The 18,227-nt window shown below is 41.0% G+C and overlaps 1 long non-coding RNA gene across 1 annotated transcript; it reads left to right on the top strand.

The window, feature by feature from the left end:
- Nucleotides 1-1,587: 1,587 nt before the first annotated feature.
- Nucleotides 1,588-5,649, top strand: LOC134299549 (uncharacterized). Its single transcript, XR_010006767.1, has 2 exons — nt 1,588-2,684; nt 4,899-5,649. It is a non-coding gene; the product is annotated as an uncharacterized LOC134299549 (long non-coding RNA).
- The last annotated feature ends 12,578 nt before the right edge of the window (nt 5,650-18,227 follow it).

The following is an 18,227-nucleotide window of genomic DNA, read 5'->3' as shown; positions in this document are numbered from 1 at the left end:
GACTACTGTAATGCACTCTACGTGGGGCTTCCCTTGAAGACGGCCCGGAAATTACAACTAGTCCAACGCTCGGCGGCCAGATTCATAACGGGAGCGAGTTTCAGGGAGAGATCTACTCCCTTGTTTAAGGAGCTCCACTGGCTGCCGTTCATTTTCCGGTCCCAATTCAAGGTGCAGACCATCATTTATAAAGCCCTAAACGGTTTGGGACCCGCCTACCTTCGTGACCGCATCTCCTACTATAAACCTGCCCGAGCCCTTCGTTCATCTGGGGAGGCCCTCCTGTCTCCACTGCCTTTATCACAGGCCCGCCTTGTGGGAACAAGGGAGAGGGCCTTTTCTGCTGTGGCCCCCCGTTTGTGGAACTCACTGCCCATTGAGATCAGGCTAGCCCCCACTCTTTTAGCCTTTAGGAAAGTTTTAAAAACATGGCTCTTCCGGTGTGCTTTCGGAGAGTAATTGTATATACCTCCTGTGTTTCTCTCCCCAACATGTATTCTGTAGACCCTGTTCCCCATGGTTTTATTCTTATCTCTTCTTACCCCGAGTTTTTAACCTTGTGTCCATGCGGCCCGCCCTTGTTATGTTATGCTACGTTCTGCTTTTTTGTTCTGTATTGTGTAGTGTTATTGTTGCATTGTTTAATTGCATTCTGATATGTTGTTTTTATATTTTGTCTATTGTATTGTCTTGGGCATGGCCCCATGTGAGCCGCCCCGAGTCCCCGTTGGGGAGATGGTGGCGGGGTATAAATAAAGTTTTATTATATTATTATTATTATGTCTCTTGTAGCGAGATCACATCAAACTTCCTCAAAAATTTATTTACCCCTTCCTCTTTACTTCTGGTCTGCCACCCTGCTATGTTCCAAGATAGACAGCTCAGGTTAGATGATTTTGTTTGCAATGTTTTCACTTTTGGGACTGTTGGAGGTTGCATAATGATGGACTGGGTGGGCCGTGTTTCATTTTTTAGTATGTTCCTGACTAGTCAGTGATCACCCTTAGAGTGGCTCACTGGTTCTGTATGTCGCCCTCCTCTAGCCCTTCCATAAGTCATGTCCCTCTCTGCTAGGTCCCCTGTGCAATGTCCTGGCTCAGGTTGAATTTTATCCCCCTTGGTCATCCTGCTGAGAAGCTCTACCCGTAGCAAAGTCAGTCTGTCTATTATTTCCCTTTGACTTAATTGTGGCAAGCATTGGAATGTTTCCAGCAGGTCACTTTCCTCATCTATGTATAGCTCACTAAAGGGTGTTTCAGTGATGAGCCAACTGGGCACTGATTCCAGCTGCTTTGCTAAAGGGAATTGATTTAGAGGTTTAGGGGTATCTGTTAGATCTATGAGATTGGCTTCGTTGCAATGGATTTGGTTAGACCTGGAGAGTTGTTTAGGTTCCTGTTTGAATAGTGGGAAGGGAGGGGAGCTGTTAATGAAGTACCGAGAGATGGACATCCCGAGCCCCATAAGTTTTTCCTTAAGGCAATACAGTTTGTTAGTTACTTGCTTATTTGTACATGTTATAACTGCCCGTGCATGTGAGTAGTTGTAAAAGAGGTATTCTATCTGGGTTATTTCAGCTAGACTAATGGCATTGCACTCCACATCTTCTAAGACCCTTAGAAGGTGGCCTTTCCGTTCTGCGGGTGAGAGGAGGCCCTGGGGCTTAGGGTAGTTAGAGATCACCAACTTGTTTGGCACAAGTATCATCCCCAATCCCCCACATCTGGAACATCAAAGTTCTTTACCCATTTCTTTTCATTGTTGTCCTTGTTTTCCTTTCTTTTAGCAAAGACAGTTTCCCAGGGATCCTGTATGACTTGTGGGTCTGCTGGTATTGCTGGGTCACACAGGAGGGGTGTCGCTTGATTGACTTCCAGGACATCAAGAACTGTTCTTGGCTTGATCTGATTTATTGATGTCTCGTTTTTAGATTCCGGTTTACGGTTTATTTTGTCTTTCTTATCTTTAGGGGGCTTCGCCGTAGTACCTCGATCTTTCTTCTTATCTGTGTGTTTGTACTTGAGGATCTTTTGAGAGTTTAAATTTGATTGTTTTACTGTGGATGTGGACACTTTCTTCCTTTCTTGATCTTTTTGAAAACTTCTGCATTTGTACTTTATCCTTTTGTAAGCCTTGCTGTGTTTGGAGGAACTTATGTTGTTGTTTTTGTTCCTTGTCTTTTTTTCCAGATGCCCTTTTGTGCTGGAGTCGTTGACCTCCGTGTCTTGATTTAAAGTTGGGAAGGTTTTCTCCTTGCTTGCTTCCTGTTTGACCATAAATTGTGTTATTGTAATCAGGAGGGCATTGGTTTCTGCAAGGTAAATCTTGATAGCCTGAATATCAGAGTTCAAACTGTTTAATTGATTGACCAGATCCTCTGCAATGAGTGGTTTTTTGAAGGCCTCTGATGTTAGATTTGGCTCTAGATCGCCCTCTGTTGTATTCACAGGGACCCCCACCACGTCTTCATTGGGGGATGTTAAAACATGCCTCCTGTGCCCTCTCCTACGGTCCAGATTATCCAAATTGTCAGTAGCGAAGGCAAACTCCTCAGCAATACTTATGCCTGAGTTCTCATAAGGATTAAAAATTACCCGACAGTGATCTAGGGTCCAGTCGAGAGGCGAAGCTGAGGGGGTGTTCTGTTCTTGCTCTGGCTCCTGTATTTTGACTATGGGAGAGAAGTAAGTTTTTATCTCTGTTTGTTTTGTTTTCTTTCTTTTCCCAAACGGGGGAGATGAGATTAATGGAGACAGGGATTTGTCACTGTTTCTGTAGGTCTGTCTTGTTCTGATTACCATGGTTCTTTTAAAATGAAGTCACAGAGTCTTTACGCAACCAAGAGTTTTAGGTACTAGTTAGTAACTGTTAGTTGGTATTTGATAGAGATTGCTGCAATGCCTTTGATAAAGCACACCAATATATCTTGGTGTTATGTTATGTTTTAAAACTTGGCCTTTATCTGCAGACCTTATATCATCTGCTGTTTTGTTCCCTTGCAGTTTGTACCAATTTAGCAGAGATTAGTGCTTTGAAAGAGCTCTGAAGTAAAAACAGCTCAAAGAGTGTTCCTTGAGTCAGCAGCCTTGAGTAGTAGATTAGTAGAAGGCTCTCTGCTTAAGAAGAGGATCACATTGCTGAATCTCGGCTTGCCTCAAACTGTTTTCTTCCCGGCTGGCTGGAAGGCTTGCAGTGCTCCAGGATTCCAAAGAATTTTTATATTTTTTTCCTTTTTTTTCTTATCTGGTCTCCTTTTGTTTGTTGGCTGCTACCCTGGAGTACAGGAGTTGTACTGTCAATGCTCCTGACATTGCTCCTGAACAGAAAATTTGGTAGATGAGACAGAACTAACACAAACAAAACCATAGAAATTCAATGTACCTCAGCCAACATTTTATCCAAAACTAAGATATGTGAAATAAGTCAACCAGGGCAGAAAACACTGCATAAGTAAATAATATTTTAAATCTTCTACAGATTATTTAAATGCTTCTTCCAAGATGTAGCTAAGGATTTCTTTTTCTTTCATGAGCTTCCACTTCTATATATATAAAAGGGTAATGAAATTTCAGCCTAGGACAAAACAACAAAACTATACATCCCAGAAACACCAAACTTGGCAGCTCAACCCCTCATCCATGCCTCTACGCTCATACAACAAAAAGCTCCAGCTACTCCAGAAAATGGCCAGGCTTTGAGACTGCAAGGCTATTCACTGCTATTCCACCTGGCCAACAAAGGATTCCCATAAGCCACAGCAACGTGTGGCCGGGCAAAGCTAGTTTCTTATAACTTCCATTTTGGTGGCCAAATTTGCACATTATGCTTTTTAAAAAAACATGTTGTGGGGCAGACTGATCAGCTCTCTGTTTTGATATTTGCATATGCTCAGGATGGTATTCTGGAGGCAGTTTCTGTTCCCCTTGCTAGTGGCAGGCAGGTTCACCTACAGGAGAATCTCGTTCTTTTTAGAGATGTCCGAAGCGGTTGAAATCCGATTAGTAATTTGTTCAAAAGGGACTTCCCCTTTCTGTCTTCTGAGGCTGACGGAATGACACAATGTGTTTCCAGGATCAGCCAGGATTCAAACCCTGGTCTCCTGGTGTCCTAGTCCAATGCTCCAACTTCTACCCCAGGCCTCAAAAATGTCCTTGATGCAAATTCATGGGATACAATTATGAAATTTCAAGGCCTTCATTTGCTGTCATTTCTAAATCATCAAAAGTTTGGGAGCTCTGGGCATTGAGCTGACTCATACTGACCTTAAAGCCCATTCCCTCAGAAGTACCCCAGTGGAGTTCTTGTTCTTTTTGAGGAGAGAACTGTCCTTCCCAGATCATAAGCCACAATGCTATGGTCCCTGGGAGGAGGTCCCAGGAGTTTCCAGATCTCCTTCTTTGAGAGTGTAGAGAAAGGTTTGTCTTTGGAGAATGAACATTCAGCCTTGCTTTATTAAGTTTTAAAGCTGGTGTACCTCAACATCAGACAGCAGAAAAAGGACAGAGCTGGGGAGTTTAAAAATTAAGCAGGAAAGAAGAATACCAATATGGGTTCAGTGGCAAAGCTTTGGATAAAGTAGTGCTTGGATTTTCCCAAAAGGATTGCTTGGTTATATAATGTATTAAATTTAAATTCACATTGTAGCATTGTGGGAATTCAGGTTTCAGGGTTTTGGGAAGCCGACTATGCTAATCTACCGGGTTAATTAGCAGTGCAATGGAAATTACCCTAAGGAAGTGTCGTTTTTCATAGGCCTAAGAGTCAGCTGAAATTAACAAGGAAGTACTGGTGCCCTTTTCCTTAAGAACTGTTGTAATCCTACCAGCACACCAAATGCTTGAAGTCCGGATTGGTATCACACTTCATTTTTGTAACCGTTTACTATCTTTTTTCCAAAGGAACACTGATGCAATTTCATTCCAAAGAGGATTGAAGACACTGAAGTCATCAGAATATGATGAGATGGAAAACTTTTTGTTGTTGTTCACTTTAACCACTGCTTATTTTACATTCTGATGGGTTTGCATCCTATTTACAAGCAAACCACTTCTGTGATAATAACCCTTGTGCATATTGGTTTAAATAAGAATGGGGCTTTTGAACTGAATTCATTATTTTGTCTGACATGCCTTATTTATGTTATCCTCACTGAGGATTAACTATTGTATGTGTTAGCTTACTGATATCCCTTTACAAATCGGCTTTCTCCTACTGCCTATTCAGAACACTGTTTCTCAAGGACTTGAAAATTAGTTTTCTACAATGTTCTTCTCTGAAGGGGAAAGGGAGACTCATGAGGGTGCCAGGTCGCCCTGCTCTCTTGATCAGCTTCACAACTCAAGTCACTGCTTTGGGTACACTGGGCTTCCCATGTAAAGATCTACACCACACATGTCTGCAGTTTGCACATAGCCCTCGTGTGTTACAGAGTGCAGGTGTTGGTATTTATACAACTGAGCCATCCAATGTGTGCAAGGAAAGTTGATGATTTTGTTTGATAAGAACTGAATATTGTATCATTTAGTGGGTGGAAGGAATGTGGAGATGGAAAAAATTCAAATGTGGGAGTAGGAAATCTAACAGATTTGTCCAACTGTTCAAAGGCCTTTGAGCTGAATTATTAAATTTATTAAAAGCTTAATTTTTACATTTCTGCCTTTGAATCTTTGCCTTTCAACCATGTTTGTAGTGCAAAGTTGGGATTTCCCCCTGCCTCCTATTTTGCCCCTGACTGTCTCAATTAGAATTTAGGCTGTGCAAGTTGAAAGCATAATATCCAGACAACTAAGTTGGCATTTTCCAACCTGATAACTGTTCAGTGAAAAACGGTCTGTTGCTGTTGCTGTTGCTGTTGCTGTGTACCTTCAAGTCATACCTGATTTCTGGTGACACTATCGTGGGTTTTCTTAGAAAGATTTCTTCAGAGTTGATTTTTCTTTGTCTTCCTCAGAGCAGGAGAGAATGTGATTGATTCAAGGTCAACAACAGATTTTCCATCGCAGAGTAGAGTATTCAGACTTTGGTCTCTGTTGTCTTATGACCTTATCAGACGGGCAAATAGCCCATCGTACGACACTCCTTCTTCACTTACTTCCAGTGAGGCTCCGCGGTGCAAATGAAGAGAGAGCATTGTAAACCACTGCAGCAACTTAGGAGGCACCCCATGTTGCATAGACAACAATTGGGGGAAGCCGGGTGGTGGATGCTTCCCTCGTGGGATGGGGTGAAGGGGAAGCTGGGCAAGGCAGGGTGTGGAATGATGATTTCCCTGCTGGGCCTTGCTGGATTCACCACGATGCGTGGCAAATCTTGGTCTTAATTTGATGAGGTCCAAAGTACAGCACTCAAACTACTACACCACCCCTGGCCCTCTGGGACCCCATCTACACTGCCATATAATCCAGTTTTAAAATCCAGATTAACTGCATTGAACTGGATTATAGGGCAGTGCGGTCTCATATAATGCAGTTCAAAGCAGTTAATCTGCATTCTGAAACTGGATTATATGACAGTGTAGCTCAAGTCTGGGAGAATCTCTAAGTAGGATCAAAAGCAGGCCTAGGACTAACATGAAAGCAATCTGGTGTAGTAACTGCTACATTTTCTTTGAACTACAACAGGGAAGAGGGGCAAATGACTCTCTAGATATGTTTGGACTGTTGCTTCCTTTTCCCCCCATCATTGCTTATAATGACTAGGGCTGATGCGAGGTGCAGTCCAACAACAATTGATGAGATACAATTTGCACACCTCTGTTGTAGGATCAGAAGCATGCATCTAATTGCCAGATTAATGTGATTATCGTTTTATGTATACTCATATCCATATCAGCGATGAAAAAAGAGGACAGGGTGGCAATTTACACTGATAGCATTTTTCTTCTTCTGCAACTCCTTATACTATTCAAGATGACCACCTAACCTTACAAAGCAGATTTTGTGGAAAACATAAGCTGTGCAGGAGGTAGGGAGAGTCTATAGAAATTTCCTCTGTCACCCTTCTACCAATTCCCAGAATTCCCCTCTGCATAAAGCATATTCCAATCCCAGAATAGCACACCACATATACTTGAGTATAAGCTGAGTTTTTCAGGACTGAAAAAGCCCCCCTCGGTTTATACTTGAGTGAGGGTTCTGGCCAGCTTATATTCAGGTCAGCTTATATTTGAGTATGTAGGTAATCAGAGTTGGACGGTCTTATGTTAAATTACAGTTTTATGTAAATATTCAAAAACATTTGACCCACTGATGCCTCAATTAATGTAATTTTAATGGTATCTATTTTTATTTTTGAAATTTACCAATAGCTGCTGCATTTCCCACCCTCGTCTTATACTCGACTCAATAGGTTTTCCCAGTTTTTTTTGTGGTAAAATTAGGTGCCTCGTCTTATATTCGGGTTGACTTATATTTGAGTATATACGGTAAATAGACTTTGCTTCCATACAAACAGGGATGCTGTTTACATGTTGACTTTCCTCTGGTGGTTACTGCAAATCATCCTAGGATGCATCTACATTGTATTCATGCAGTTTGATACCACTTTAGCCCAATGATATGGAATCAGGGAAGCTGTAGTTTTACAAAATATTCAGCCTTCTCTAACAAAGAGTGCTGGTGCCTCACCAAACTACAAATCCCAGAAATCCATAGCATTGAGGCATGGCTGTTAAAATGATGTCAATTTTTTTTAGTTCAAAGCATGGTTGAACCCTGTTACAAATGACCTGAATAATATAAATACTATGAGATTTTTCTGGAAGCATTGTTGGGCCTGTAACGCTTTAAATGAAAAACCACTGATAGTTGGGAGTTATCTCAGTATATGCCATGTGTTTAATATGCAGAATCCATGGAAATGTTTTTATACATATATTGCGTTATATAATATGATTTTCCTCCAAAGATCTCAAGGTGGCACATATGGCTCGCTGCTGCTTCTGCCTACTTTTTACCCATGCTACAACCGCATACGGTTGCTTATGATAAAAACAATGACTGGTCAGAGGTTGGCAATGGTGAAGAGATTGAAATGCGGGTCTCCCAGATCCTGTATTAAAAGTAACCACCACAATATTTCTGAAATCAAATTTGCAGTGTTCATTCCTGGCACAAATCTTCCTGGGTAGACACAGCAGGAGATCAATTTTATGTTTGAGGATTGCTTTTTTTTTTTCATGAGCAGTTCACCCCCCAAAATCCAATGTGCTTTCATTTATCCTTTTTCTTATTCTAAAAGCATTGTTCATGGTATTGGGACTAGATGATAAGGTTGAAAAAACTATTAAACATTTGAGAATAAATTCTGATCTAAGTCTTTCTCCCCCTCTGTGAGATTGTTCTCCTGAAAAGTATCATTTTCTATCTTCAGGTTTCTAAAACATTTTTACTTTGGAATCTGAATGGGGGTTTTGTTGTTGTTCACTTTGAATTCAGCAAAGACTAGTCTCTTTAGGACTGAACACAGCTGCATCATATGCCCATACCGGCAGTAGGAAAATGGGGTGCCATTAAGACCCATGAAAAGAAGTAAGAAAAGTTACACATCCAAGAACTGGTACATAATTTCCCCCAATTTGGGACTGCTGAAGCTGTCAGTAAACCAGGATATACTTGCATGCCAAAAGCTACTCTTTTCAGATCTCATTGCAGCATGGAAGGGAAATGCACATAAAATGTATGTGTTGAGTGTAATGCGGACACATACATATTCCATCAGGCCACATGGATGAATCCACTAAATTGTGTATTTTCCCAGCTGTAAGATTGTTTTGGCCTTGCAAAATGTGGATGCACTTTCTCACGTACTTTAAGCAAACATACTTTTTTGAAAGCTTTTGTTCTCATAGACCTTTTTTTTTTCCAAATGTGGACCAAAACAATCTTACATCTGGAAAAACACACAATTTGGTAAAACTGAAAATTGTAGATTCAACCATGTGACCTGACAGAATAGAGTTTTTCTACCTCTCTGTGTTTGTGTTGAAATTGATTAAATCTTAAATGCAAATATATATTCTTTCCACGGTCTTTGTTGAGAAAAAGAAATTAGTGTTTGTCATCCATTTCTGCCTTTCAGTGTTTGCTGTGTGTACATTTGTTTTTCTTATTCTTTCAATAGAAACAATGACATTGCAAATACAGACATCTGTTATACTTGAATGATGTGGTACAGGACAGTTGGATGGCACGGCCTGAGAAACCCAGTAATGCTAAACTGAATTTTTGGGAAGATTATTAAAATCAAAATAACAGTATTGAATTTCACCATGAAAAGAAACAGAGGCCTCCCTTCTTCCTCTCTTCCCAGTAGAATTTACCTTAATTTAAACAATCTCTTCCATTTGTTTTGAATAGGCTGTCTTCCAATTGCTTATAATGCCACATTTCCAAATCCAAATGAAAAGAATCCACTGAAGATTAAACGAATCAGCAAACACACATGTGTAGTATGAAACAGGTAGGATGTGTGTGTGTGGCTTGTAAATTATAGCCAGTCAAATTGTCTAGTGAATTCCATGTTTTGTTGTTGTTGTTGTTGTTGTTGTTGCTGCTCCTCCTCCTCCTCCTCCTCCTCCTTCTTGAATCATAGAATCCCTCTTCCTTATGACATCCTTTCACATATTTATACATGGCTACCATGTCTCCTCTCAATCTTCTCTTCTGCAGGTTAAACACACAGCTTTTTAAGCCACTTCTCATAGGGATTCATGGTCTCCAGACCTTCTATCATTTTAGTTGCCCTCTTCTGGACACCTTCCAGCTTGTCGAAATCTCTTTTGAACTGTGGTGCCTAGAATTGAACATAGTATTCCAGGTGAGGTCTGACCAAAACAGAATACAAAAACAATGTGACTTCCCTTAATCTAGATACCATACTACTTTTGATTCAGCCCAAAATCCCATTAGCTTTTTTAGCTGCTGCATCACACTGTTGGTTCATGTTCAACTTGTTGTCCATGAAGACTCCAAGATCTTTTTCACATGGACTGTTGTCCATTCTGCGTCTTTGCATTTCATTTTTTCTGCCTAAGTGTAGTATCTTACATTTGTCCTTGTTGAAATTCATTTTGTTAGTTTTGGCCCATCTCTCTAATCTGTTGAGATTATTCTGAATTCTGATCCTGTCCCTATCCCTCATATTTTGGTGTCATCAGCAAACTTGATAAGCACGCCCTCTAAACCTTCATCTAAGTCATTAGTAAAGATGAGGAACAGCATTGAGTCCAGGACTAATTCTAACCTTATTATTCTATGACATGTCTTTATACTTGAGGATTTTCTCTAGTTCCTTCATAGCTGTTCTTTCAAGTCCCAGTCTTCTGATTTCGTGATTGCAGCTTCCATTGTGACTTATGACGGAACCAAGATATGGAAAATTTTGAACCATTTCAATGTCTTTACTATCTACTTTATAGTTACGCAGCTCCAGGAGTTCCTCGATGACACCGATTTTCTGGACCGCTCGCAGTCTGGCTTCAGGCCTGGGCACAGCACCGAGACGGCTTTGGTCGCCTTGGTGGATGACCTCCGCAGGGAGCTGGACAGGGGGAGTGTGACCCTGCTGGTTCTCTTGGACATCTCAGCGGCTTTCGATACCATCGACCATGGTATCCTTCTGGGGAGGCTCGCCGGGATGGGACTCGGTGGCACAGTTCTGCTGTGGCTTCGGTCCTTCCTGGAGGGCCGTTCCCAGATGGTGAAGCTGGGGGAAACCTGCTCGGACCCCTGGCCATTGACCTGTGGGGTCCCGCAAGGGTCTATTCTATCCCCCATGCTATTTAACATCTACATGAAACCACTGGGAGAGGTCATCCGGAGTTTTGGAGGGTGTTGCCATCTCTACGCAGATGACACACAAATCCACTACTCATTTCCATCTAACTCCAAGGAAGCCCCTCGGATGCTGAACCAGTGCCTGGCCGCTGTGGCGGACTGGATGAGGAGGAACAAGCTGAGGATCAATCCTGACAAGACAGAGGCCCTCCTGGTCAGTCGCTCGTCAGATCGGGGTATTGGGTGGCAACCTGTGCTGGACGGGGTTGCACTCCCCCTGAAATCACAGGTCCGCAGTTTGGGGGTCCTCCTGGATTCAGCGTTGACGCTTGAAGCGCAGGTGTCGGCGGTGGCCGGGAGGGCTTTCGCACAACTCAAACTTGTGCGCCAACTGCGACCATACCTCGTGAAGTCTGACTTGACCACGGTGGTCCATGCCCTAGTTACCTCTAGACTGGACTACTGTAATGCGCTCTACGTGGGGCTTCCCTTGAAGACGGCTCGGAAATTACAACTGGTCCAACGCTCGGCTGCCAGATTAATAACTGGGGCGAATTACAGGGAGAGATCTACTCCCCTGTTTAAGGAGCTCCACTGGCTTCCGTTCATTTTCCGATCCCAATTCAAGGTGCAGACCATCATATATAAAGCCCTAAATGGTTTGGGACCCACCTACCTTCGTGACCGTATCTCCTACCATAAACCTGCTCGATCTCTGCGATCGTCAGGGGAGGCCCTCCTGTCGCCACTGCCTTTATCCCAGACCCGCCTTGTAGGAACTAGGGAGAGGGCCTTTTCTGCTGTGGCCCCCCGTTTATGGAACTCATTGCCCATTGAAATCAGGCAAGCCCCCACTCTTTCAGACTTTAGGAAAGATCTAAAAACATGGCTCTTCCGATGTGCTTTCGGAGAGTAACTGTTACATGCTTTTGTTACGCCCCCATTATTTATCCTCTAGACTGTCTGCTATCTTTTCCTTAGTTCCCTGTGGTTTTATTCTTATCCGTTTTCTTATCCTTTTCTCACCCCGAGTTTTAACTGAGTGTCAGTGCGGCCTGCCCTGTTATATTGCTCTTTGGATTTTGTGTTGTACTGTATATGATTCTTTATTGTATTGTTGTAATTGTATTATGATATGTTGTTTTTATATTGTGTTATATTGTATTTTTCCCGGGCATGGCCCCATGTAAGCCGCCCCGAGTCCCCATTGGGGAGATGGTGGCGGGGTATAAATAAAGTTTTATTATTATTATTATTATTATTATTATAATATCAGAAAGACTGCAAAACTTAGTTGACCCAAGCATCTGAAATTTCTAACAACAAAACTCAGTTTAAAAAAAAAGGCAATGAGCTACTTTCGATGAGATAAGGAAGAAGATATCAAACCGTGTGCAATTCAGACATTTCACAATGAACTAATAGTTGAATTTGTTTATATGTGCCTTCAAGTAGCCTGTTAACTTATAGAGACTCCCATGAATTTTTATAAGGTTTTCTTAGGCAAAGAACACTCAGAGATGATTTTGCCTTTTCCTTTCTCTGAAAAACTGTATAGCCTACAACATCTGGTATTCATTGCTGGTCTCCCATCTAACCACAACAGATCCTGCCTAACTTCTAAGATAAGATGTGATCTGATGCCTTAAGATTATCTATATTAAATTAAGATTAAAATAGTGTAATAACAAATTGTAAGTATTTAGTTTATGGTTTATTATTATTTATTATTGTTATATTTATTTATACTCCTCTTTAAGTCCCCTCAAAGGGGATTCAAAATGTCTTAACATAAAAGCATCAGCAAAACCATTTGAAATATACAAATATACAAACATTAAAACAGTATTAAATATAAACAGCATTTTTAAAAATCTCAGTTAATCATCATTAAAACAAATTCAGAGTTAAAAACCACAGCACCCCCTGAATTGATCTTAAGATCTTTAAAACTCTGTCTAAATATCAAGGTTTTAGCCTGCCATCAGGACAGCGGGGAGGGGGGGGGGTTCTGGCTTATCTTGGGAAAAGGGAGTTCCAGAGTCGAAGGACAGCCACCGAAAAGGCCTGATCTCTTGTTCCCACCAACCAGATGGAGGTGGGACCAAGACAAGGGCCTCTCCTGAAGATCTCAGGGCCTGGGCAGGTTCGTACAAGGAGATGCAATCTGCCAAATAGCTTGGACCTGAACCACCCAGGGCTTTAATGGTCATATCCAGCATTTTGAATTGTGCCTAGAAACAGACTGGTAGCCAGTGGAGCTGCTACAACAGGGGAGTTGTCCGCTCTCTGTATCTGGCCCCAGTTAGCAACCTGGCTGCAGCTATTTGGACCAGCTGAAGTTTCGGACCCCTCTCCAGAGGCAGCCCCATGTGTATTACAGTAATCCAAACGGGATGCAACTAAGGCATGCACCACCGTGGCCAGATCTGGCTTCTCAAGAAACAGGTGCAGTTGATGCACAAGTTTTAATTGTGCAAAGGCCTTTCTGGTCAGCACCGATACCTGGGCTTTCAGGTTCAGCGCTGAGTCCAGGAGGACCCTCAAACTGCCAACCTATGTCTTCAGAGGGAGTGTGACCCCATCCAGGGCAGGCTGGATCCCTATTCCATGATCTGCCTTCCAACTGACCAGGAGAACCTATTTCTTGTCTGAATTAAGTTTCAATTTGTTTGCCCTCCCTCATCCAGTCCATTACTGATGGCAGACACTGGTTTGAGGTCAGAACAGCTTCCCTTGCATTTGGTGGAAAGGAGAAGTAGAGTTGGTTGTCACCTGCATACATATGGCACTGTACTCCAAACCTCTGTTCAATTGGTAAACTAATACAATTCAAGTTCCATTGATTTCATCAAGAAGCATTTATTTTAAAATTTATGAATGTTAAACCTCTTATAGAAATAATAATTAAAATTTACCATTTTCTATTCAGAATTAAGTCTCTTACAGTTCAGTGGGATCACTGCCAATTAAAAAGGTGGAGGGGTGAAAATTTTCCACATACTGCATCTGTTAAAGATCTTAGATCTTAAAGTACATTAATGTTTTGCCTCCTGCAAAATTATTTTATATACCAGATCACTTGGCCTTTCCCCTTTGTAAAGATGCAATATTGGAGTGTTATCTCAGATATTTAGAAAAGAGGATCAAAATCTGATTTTATCGTTGTATCCAAATTCCATAAAATGGGATAGAAAAATGGGGAGTGAACCAAGCATTCATTCACCCAAAGCAATTGCTCTATGTTTGGGATTTTTTTTTCTCTTGAAGAAAAGAAGTGCCTTTAAGCTGCACTCTGTAAGTACATTCTAAGCACATTCCAGTGCAGCAGAGAATATCGCTGCAACAGACGTGGAAGTCTCAACACCCTAAATGAAGAGTGACTGGCATTCAGAAAGCTGAATGTAGACACGGTTCACCTTGCCATTTTTAATTGCTCCTAACAAGTTGGAAGTATTTTGAAGATGGTTATCGATTTTCATTCATCCACAGCCAGCAATATATACAACAGAAATCATTATATCCACAATACAAAATATTTGACAATTCTGCTGGCTGTATGAAGACATTATATATACATAGTTTACACAGCATGTAATTGTTTTACTAAGTAAAGTGGAAGAAGATATTCTCCTGTTTCTTTTCTAGTTTTGTTCTTCACAAACAATTCCTGTAATGTTTTTACACTCCCAGCCTTCATTCTTCAGCAAATATTGTGCAAGGGCTACCAAATCAAACAAGATTGACATAGAGCCCTAGGCATAGCCTTAGGTTTCAGAGGCAATATACTACTGGAATAGCCAACCTGGGGTGCATCTACACTTTAGAATTAATGCAGTTTGACACCAGTTAAACTGCCACAGCTCAATACTATGGAATTATAGCCTTCACCACAAAATTAAGCCTGACTAAAATACAAATCCCAGGATTACATAACACTGAGCAATCATATTGAAAGGAATATCAAACTGCACTGATTCTACAATGCAGAGCCAGCTCTAGCTCTCCTTGGCAGAGTTCAGAGCCTTGTTTCAACAAGCAGTCAATATCTTATCAGTACACAACTCAGAGGGAGTTGTCATGGACATTTGTTTGCATGACCTGCATCCAATTGGCAAGAGATCTGTGCAATTGAGACTAAACTGCAATACAAATCATGGTAGTCATGTACATGGAGCACTTGTATGGCAATGGTCCTTCCAGATAAACCTTATCAGAACACTCTGCTATCAGCTCAGTAGATTCTTCATATTTATTTATTTATTTATTTACAGTATTTATATTCCGCCCTTCTCACCCCGAAGGGGACTCAGGGCGGATTACAATGAACACATATATGGCAAACATTCAATGCCAATAGACAAACAACATTCAGTTTTAGACAGACACAGAGGCATTTTTTTTAACATCTTCCAGCTTCACGATTTCCGGCCACAGGGGGAGCTGTTGCTTCACCGTCCATTGGTGGCTGTTCTTCCTCTTCTTTTCCTCGTGAGCAGTTTTATGGTGTTGTAGATTAGTTAAATTAGCCTCCCGCATAAAGCATCCCTAAATTTCCCTAATTGACAGATTCAACTGTCTTTCGGGGCTGCTAGGTCAACAGCAAGCCGGGGCTATATATATATATATATATATTTTATGGTCGGAGGCTTAACCCGACCCGGGCTTCGAACTCATGACCTCTCGGTCAGTAGTGATTTATAGCAGCTGGTTACTAGCTAGCTGCGCCACAGCCCGGCAAACATGGAAATTTTTCTATAAAAATTGAAAAATTCAAATTATAATATGTCCAAGTTTACATGGGATCTTCTCTGCCAGATGTTGTATCCCAGTGGGAGCATGGTTGGAAAAAAATATTAGAAAGTATGAGAATAAGAATATCCTGTTTTAGAATATTTTGTTAAGGGAAAATGCCTTCGTTTATGAAATAGAGAAGAACATAAGAATATTTGCCAAATACAAAGATCTTTTTTGGACATCCATGGTCACATTTATGAGATTTTCCATTTAGTTCAGTGGAACAGACAGGCTCTGCCTCATTCCTATGTATGACTTGAACTACAGATCTATTGAAGTGAATAGAAATTAGAAATAGAAGCCAGAGAATAGATTGCATTGATGTTACATTCTGACATTCTCTGCATATGAACTTGAATAAAGAGATGTTGGGACCCTTAGTGCCAATAAAAGGGACTCATTGAAGTACACAGTTCTTTGTAGAAAGTTTTAGCCCAAAACAACAATTTATGTATCTTCAGATGCAATGTTTTTTAAATACAGTTACCTGCATATGTTCACCCAGTGTTAATGCTCTCACTTTTCTTGTGATAATATACATATGTTCACTGGTGATTTCTCACTTCATAACTGTGGCATTACCAGTTTTGCCTTGTAAGAGAAACTGGCAATAAAATGTCTAGAGGCCACGTTAAATTGTGTTTGTACCATGCTGTACAAAACAATTTGATTGACAATCTTCATCTTGATTGTACTTTCACTGCCACAGCTACCTCAAGGATCAGAGTCAAAATATCTCATAATGTCAGATGTTGTTAAACATCAACAGGTGGTGGCTGTTGCATTAATATTCTGCTTATGGGCCTTCCTAGCTATCTACGTTCACACAAAAGCTGCTGGAAATGTATCCTTTTATTCAACAGGAGTCTTGTTAGATCTTCCAGTTCTTACAGGCTGAGAAGAGGTTTCTGAAATGAGAAATGCAGTTAGGTTTTTCCTTTGTACTTTTATCCAAGCGATTGCAAAGGAAGCTCATTTCATTCTCATGCTTCTCTGACATCACTAAATCAATTATCTCTTAGAAAAGCCCCATGTTCTTCAAGGAGGCAAGTGCATTGCTGAGAAACAAAGAACAACAAACAACAGTAAGGTCATCAATGAAAGTTACCTTTGAAAAGATATTAGATATAGTCAGCCCTTCATCTCTATGGGTTCCTACACAAGAATTCAATGAACCACAACTTGAAAATATTCAGACAAAAATCCATAAAGCAAACCTTTATTAATGAACACTACACAGATGTATAGGAATATCCTGTAGGGGCGTGCAATTTGGCTAAACACAGTACAGTTTTCAGTGTCCGGATTTCAGTGGCCCCCTGATCTGCTTTTCCCTCCTGCTTTTCAGAAGCCTCCTAAATTCTGGTGGGCAAAATTCCATTTTTTGATCTGGCAGCTGAAAGATATGGGAAGTTCCATCCCATTGACGATAACCTGGGTTTAACTCCTTCTTTACACGGGGCTAAAATCAATGGCATGTACCGATTTAGCCCAGGTCATCCACTGATACTCTGTTGTATCCTCCTGCCATTAGTTTCAGGAGTTTTTTTTTTTTTGCCATTGTGTAGAATGGGACTGTAGCATCTATGGATTTTGGTATCCATGAGCGGTACTGGAAACAAACTGCAGCAGATAGTGAAAGTTAGAAAAAACATTGATGCATGATTGTCTTATGAGCTGAATTTTAAAAAGTGGCTTCATTGCTAATGGCAGAGAGTGGTAATCTGGGCTAATTTTTCTTTCCTTCCGAATGCCTTGCTCTGCTTTTAAGGGGTAGCATTGGGGAGGGAAATAGACACAAGTAACTCAGCACCAGTTTTAAGGTCCTTCAATGCACTTGAACATATTTGCTGGGGGGGAGGGGCAAGTTCGGGAAAGAGAGCATATTGGTGAAAATCACCCTTTCTTTTCCATTAACATGGTATCCATTAGATGAACAACACTACTGAATTCACACCAACTACCAGAACAGTGGTTCTCAACATGTGAGTCCCCAGGTATTTTGGCCTACAACTCCCAGAAATCCCAGCCAACTTACCAACTGTTAGGATTTCTGGGAGTTAAAGGGCAAAACATATGGGGACCCCAGGATGAGAACCAATGTACCAGAAGGATGGATAGTTTAATATTTTCATTATTTTCTTCCAACTTCTCCTTTCCCTGTTGCACCCCCCCCCCCCACACACACACACACACATCTTCCCACATTGCACAGTGTATGGCTTTCTTTTCCATAATAGTAACAAATATTTGATGCATTTTCTATTTAATGTAATTTTCATGCAGCAATAGAGGTTCATGGGGTTTGGAATGTGTGTTTACAGAAAGTGACAGATCATTAATCCAAGCTTCTCTCTAGGCATGACCTCAGTTACAGGCACAATGACAGTAATTTCTCAAGACTTCTGACTTCTCATCAGGATGTTCCTTCTGCCTGTACAGTTGGTTGCACCCAATAAACTACATGGCAATAGCCAATTCATGCTAACTTTGTCCTCTAAATTGATGCATAATCTATCTAAAACTGACAATTTATTTTAAGACAAAAATAAAATCAATAAATATTATTTCAATGAGGCATTGTTATTTTCTCTTGCTTAAATGAAACAGTCTTAACTAGTTATTTTTGTTCATAGTTAAATGTCTCATTACCTC

This window comes from Anolis carolinensis, chromosome 1 (assembly GCF_035594765.1).
Source record: "Anolis carolinensis isolate JA03-04 chromosome 1, rAnoCar3.1.pri, whole genome shotgun sequence".
In the NCBI taxonomy this organism is placed as follows: Eukaryota; Metazoa; Chordata; class Lepidosauria; order Squamata; family Dactyloidae; genus Anolis; species Anolis carolinensis.
The sequence above is the reverse complement of the archived record's forward strand: the minus strand, read 5'-3'. Positions and strand labels throughout refer to the sequence as shown.